This window comes from Penicillium taxi (assembly GCF_028828555.1).
Source record: "Penicillium taxi strain IBT 34144 chromosome Unknown utg000005l_segment0_segment0, whole genome shotgun sequence".
Classification (NCBI taxonomy): domain Eukaryota; kingdom Fungi; phylum Ascomycota; class Eurotiomycetes; order Eurotiales; family Aspergillaceae; genus Penicillium; species Penicillium taxi.
Genome location: NW_026643207.1, coordinates 1154490 through 1160909, shown reverse-complemented (window position 1 = coordinate 1160909; position 6420 = coordinate 1154490).

The following is a 6420-nucleotide window of genomic DNA, read 5'->3' as shown; positions in this document are numbered from 1 at the left end:
TATAAACTAGGGGCCTCTATCAGATATAATTATACGAGGGAGTCTATATAGCTTCTAGACGTGTTTCAAGAATAGGCAGGCGAGGTCTTCAGCGTTATAGGTCCCGTGGCAGGCCAGGAAGTGTTTCATTTTAGTTAAGCGGCAGACTACTACCAAGATTACGTCAAATCCTTGGCTCTTAGGCAGGTGTGTGATAAAGTCTATTAACAGATCTAGCTAGGCGTGGGCAGGGATCGGGAGTGGTTATAAGACTCCTTGACGGGCTTCTCGGGACGGGGTAATTCTGCGACAGGTATAACAGTTTTTGGTCCATTACTCGATATAATAGTAGAGGTTCGGCCAGTAGTACTCGCGAGATATAAGCTTATATATCTTTATGCAACCTAGGTATCCTATTACTAGGTTGTTATAGCAGAGTCGGGCTAGTTCAGCTTTAAGGTCGTTATTATCTAGGACATAAATACGTCCTTAGTATAGTAGGTTGTTCCCATCTCTCACATAGTGCGCGAGCGTGATATCTGGGTGCCGGGTTTTCTTTTTATCTAGGGCGCTTAGGATTAACTATAATATCTGGTCTCTTTATAGGGCAGACTCGTATGCTTCCTTTATAGCGACTAGTAGTTCTAGCTATAGTTTGTCTATAAAGTATACATTTCTTACTATTTCTATATCAGGTGGAGGTAGATTAGGTTCTAGGCCTATCAGGGCGTCTAGTTTCAGGGTTAGAGGGGAGTCAGGCGGTGGTGAGGCAGGCGGGGTCAGTATTCCTAGTTCTCCTTGGATCTAGCTGTCTAGGTTTTCGCGCTTTAGGATTATACAACTCTAGTGCTTTAGTTGTTCATCCCCTTCCTTAGGTAGATCTTCTGACCTCCTGGTTAGTGCATTAGGCTTCGCGCCCTATTTACCTAGGCGGTAGATAATCGTAAAATTGAAACAGGACAGGAACTTAGACCAGCGGGCTTATCGGCGGTTTAGTAACTTAGTGCTTATGAAGTGTTCTAGGTTTCGGTGGTCTATGATAACCTTGATCGGGGAGGTCGTGCCCTCAAGTTCAGGGCGCCATTCTTCGAAATAGCGTATGATAGCCATAAGTTCCTTATCATAGATTTCGTAATTATACTTAGCTGCTAAGTGCTTCTTAGAGAAGAATACAACGGGATGTAGTATTCCTTTTTCGTCGTACTAGGAAATAACGCCTATAGATATATAATCAGACACATCGGTTTCCAGGATCATATCTTTAGTCTAGTTAAATGGTGCCAGGATCGGGGCGGATATAAAGGCTGTCTTTAGGGTCTTAAAGGCTTCTTTATAGGCGGGAGTCCATTTAAAGGCAATATCCTTCTTTATGAGTTCGTTCATATAGGCAGTCAGTTTCGAGAAGTCTCTTATAAAGCGTTGGTAGAAGCCAGCAAATCCTAGGAATGCTCGGACATCAGTCGCGTTTATCGGCGATTTCTAGTCCATGATCGTCTGGACCTTCTTAGGGTCTATACAGATTCCTTCGCCTCCTATAATCAGGCCTAGGAATTTGGTCTCAGAAACACAGAACTCGTATTTAGCTAGTTTCATGAATAGCCCTGCTTCGCGGAGGTGGGCGAGGACCTTATAGATATGTCCGATATATTCCTCCCTTATACGACTATATATTAGTATATCGTCAAGGTATATGGTATAGAATAGGTCTAAGTAATCTCGTAGGAAATCGTTGATAAATCTCTGGAATATAGTAGGGGCGCCTATTAGGCTAAACAGCATTACTAGGCTCTTATAGAGACCTAATCTTATATAGAACGCTATTAGGTACTCCTGCCCCTCCTTCACCCGAAGGTTATTAAAGGCGGAGATGATATCTAGGCGAGTAAAGTATTTCATCCCCTTTAACTAGTTCAGGGTTTCTTTAGTTAGGGGTAGGGGATAGCGGTCCTTGACCGAGATCGTGTTAAGGGCTCGGTAGTCTATATAAAATCGGAGACCCCCTCTAGGTTTCTTCATAAATAGGACAGGCGAGGTAGTGGGCGAGGAGCTTAGGCGGATAAACCCTTTCCTTAGGTTCTCGGAGATCCATTCCTTTAGAGCTTCTAGCTTAGGGCGGGATATAGCATAGAGGGGCCCAAATGGCAGGGCCTTCCCCTCTATTAGTCGAATATCATGGTCGTAAGGTCGGTGCGGGGGAAGTCGTTCGGCTTCCTTAGGGGAGAACATATCTCTAAAGTCTTTAAATTCGTTAGGCAGGGCAGGGTCAGGTTTCGGTTATAGTATCTCGTCTAGTGTCTCTATAGACGCGGAGAACAAATGATAGCCCTTCTCGCTTTAGGCGTACGCGGCGCAGGCCCTTAGGCTTATAGACTATATATCTAGGCCTTCTAGGATAGAGGGGCGATCAGGCAGGTTTATAGGGCGGGTTTTCTTCGGGACATCATATAGGGCTCGGATCTTCGGGGCCCTACTAGGGGTGTTACAGAACTTCTGGCAGTATAGGCTATTTAGCTCGAGGGTATGGTTCGCGAAATAAATACTAGGATCGTGGATCTTAAGCTAAGGCAGGCCTAGTATAATAGGGTAGTAAGCGATTTTCGTGACAAGGAATAGGGCCTTCTTCTCGTAGTAGTTCTCTACCCTTATATTCATTTATATAAAATAGGTGATGTGGCCCTTCTTAGGCTCTCGGCTATCAAAGGCCTCTAGGCGGATAGGTTCTTTTAGGGTTTCGAATATAAGGCTCTGGTCTCGGGCCTAATCTTCATCGACAAACCTCTTCCCTTCTGCACCACTATCTATTATAGTGTATATAGGGATCTAGGTCTCTTTCTGGGTCAGGGTTATAGGCAGGATAAAAGCATCGGCGCGGAGGTTCTCTTCTTCGATAGAGTCTCCTAGCATAGCTACGGATAGGCGGAGCACGTGGTTAGGTTTCACCTAGTCGCGATTTAGGCCAGGCTTACTCTATTTGTTGGCTAGAGTATAGAGTAGTCAGACTTAGCAGATTCAGCGTAGGCAGCGGAGTCAGCCTAGGCGGGGTTCTCTATTCGGCTAGAATATAGGCGGGCAGGGGAATAGGGGCGGGTGTCAGGTAGCAGGCAGTCCCGGACTAGATGATCCTTGGATCCGCATCTAAAGCACTCTCCCTAGTCACGCCGGGTGAGCTTAGCCTTAGAGAGATCCATAGGTTCGCTAGGGCCTTAGGCGGGAGTCAGGGTCCTAGGTAGTATATTCGTTGTCGCGGCAGCTATATACAAGGTCCTTGCGATTTTCTCCCGGGGTGTACTACCTAAGGGCGTGGGTTGGCGGGCACGGTGTATCTATTACTAGTGTTAGCGGAAGTGGTTATCGAGCGACTAAAGATAGGCTATATAGCTATAAAACTAGCGGGACGGAGCTAGGTTATGTAAGAGCATATCCTAGAGCTCGTTCGAGATAGCTTATATTAGGAGGGGAGTCAGAGCTTCTTCGTGTAGTTCGCCCTCTAGGGCTAAACGCTAGAATTCGGATAGGAAGGTGTTAAAGTTGTTATTCTTCTAGCGGAGCTGGTATAAGCGGTTCTAGGCATTCTAGACTCTATCAGGGTCGCCGAAGGCCTTCTCGAGATATTTAAGCATTTACGGGTAGTCTATAAACTAGGGAACTCCGTACGAGATCTTTGGTAGTACTAGTTCGTACGCTTTACCAGTAAGTCTCCCCGCGACATAAGTAAGTCTGATAGTGGCTATCAGGAAACGGTCCTGGTTCGCGTTCATCTTGCCATGGATCTGCTGCGTAAAGCGGCGGAGGTCGCTACAAGTTCCATCAAACTCTTTCGGGTCAGGGATTCTTTCACTAAGGGAGGCAGACCAGGGACCTAGGGTAGGAGTCGGTGCAAGTTCTCGCGTAGGGATATCTGCTAGGTTCTTAATACCTTGGGCAGGAGTGTTTTCGGTCGGGGGGGTTCGTACAGCAGGCAGGGCGGAGTTCAGGATCTGATTTTTTTCGACTTCGAGCCCAATAATCTTGTCGTATAAGCTATTGATGCGCTCTTCCTGATATCTAATAACACCCTCCCTGCGGTGCCGAGTCTCCTCGCTTTCAGTCGCGGCTTAGTAGAGGGTTTGGTTATCTTTCTCAATTTCTTAAGAGTAGCCCTCCATAGTCCGGAGGTATAGCACCCAGACGTCGGGGTGTTCTTGGACGTGAGCCAGGAATTCTTTAATAGAATCAGCGTTCAAAGGCGGTTTAGGGCGGGGCATGCTGGCGGGTGGCAGCTCTAGTATAGGGTAGAAGCTATATAGTGTCACGGGGCGGGCAGGTGAATAGAATTATACTAGAACTAGACAGACAGTATTGCATTGACTGACAGGCTAAGACGAAGACGTAGCTTGAAGAGCTACATTCAGACAAGGTTCTGAGTTTACATGAGGTTGTGGGTCATGTGGCCCGCACTATCTAATCAATCAGTAGTTGTCTGAGCTGGCACCATGACACCAAGGGAGATATTATGGGGGAAGTTTAGCTCTCGGATCGGTGAATTTCTTAGGTTACAGCGCCTTGTCGATATCGTCCATAGTCACTTTGGCTATTCGGAGGTGGTCCGGCGACGAAACGCTATCGAATAGTTCTTTGATTTCTCCTGTAGATGATTGCTGTACTTTCAATCTCTTTACTTTTGTTGGACCGATTGACGGGTCGATACGGTTCCAACAACGAATGCGCTCTCCATTTCTCGAATGGATATCTAAATACCCTCGTTTCGCAGCGTAAACTCCGTCGACATCTTTTAACCAAGGCGTCCCAAGTATCATTTCGTCTGACTATCTTGGAATGATGTAGGCAAAGACTTTCTGCTGTTGTAGTCCATTAACATCAAGATCGAAGTATGTGGCCTGAGTGATCCGTCCTTGATTCTTGATAACTCCGTTCAGGATTCGCGGTGGAATCGGGATACGCGGAAGGTTAAGAGATTGCGCTAGGTGTCCGCTGATAGATGCATAGCTATCGCTTCCGTTGTCTACTAAAGTCTTCGCGAATTGAATTCCATTAACTCTAGCATCGACATAGAATGACGCCTCTTTCTTTAGCAGCTTCTCAACCCCCTTCTGCTCCTGCTCGCGGTTTAGTGTAGGAGCTAATCTTTTCCCGAATCATTCTCCGCTTCATCTTCTTCGATCGCTGGCGAATACTCCCTTCTTCGGGGGTGGCTCGATCTTGGTTCTTCGACTACTACATTCCGTACCACTACTTGGTTCGGATTCCGTGCGGGCAGTAAAGGGCATATACTTTGCCAACAGTTATCTCGACCATATCGTAGACATCTCTTTTCTGTACGGCGACGTTGGAGTTCTTCTTTCTCGACCCATTTTACACGTTTTCCCACAAGATGTTGATCCTCTTTATAAACCTGTCCCTTTTCGTTCACGAATCGGGACGAATTCGTCTATATGGTGTTCGTGTTTACTATTGGAGTCCAGTCCATCCTATCCTCTATGGCTATGGTTGATTAATCTCTTTGGATTCGCTGGCGAGTAGATAACTGGCGTCTGCCTAATACGATATTCAGTGTCTCGCTATCAGTGTCGATTTCGTGGAGCCGTGTGATAAGACCTATAAAATCATAGGGAACACCACGATTCATAAGCGAATTCGTCATATCTTCGTTAAGAGCATTTAGTAAGAGTTGTCGTTTTACTTCGTCGTGCCATTCGGTTGCACCAGCATCTGCGAGCTCTCTTTCTAACTAGGGAAGGAATCGTGAAAAAGGCTGGTCGGGCTTCTGTTTAAGCTGATGTAGACGCCGAGCTGCTCGTGATCGAGCGTTAGGGTCTCCATACATCCTCTCAAGATATTCTAGAAGCATATACAGGTTGCCTTCGCTTCGTTATGTCTTCATAAACGTTCCGGTGTTCTTGGCGGCCATTTTCTCTAGGCGGGAAAATATATAGAGGAATTGCTCTTATGGGGTACCGATGGCAGCTCCGTCTACTAGCAATTTGTTCTCTATCGAGATTCTCCAGGTTGGCCAATCAGAGATGTTTCCTGCATACATCGCGGGGTCGGGGAGACGAGGGCGAGGTCGTCGAATCTGGTTATTATCGCTGGTTGATTCGATTGGTATCCCTTATGGTTCCGTGGGTGGTTCGGGAGCGGCTCGCTCCTGGGACCGAACCACTAATTCTTCGAGTCTTCTAATTCTCTCATCGGTACTAATACTTGTCTGACTGATGTGCTGCATCAACGTCCTGGCCCACTCGGGTGGGCTCGACGGTTCGCTTGCAGTCATGATGATAAAGATATTCGTTTTCTTCTCGTGTTTGAATCGGATGCTTTCCGTCTTCAATTCGTTTGTCGGATGCTCAACTAGATACTTTCTAAGAGCGATTTCGTATTCGTAGGACGCTCAATTAGATACTTTCTAAGAGCTTTTCGTATTCGTTGGTATGCTCGATCGGA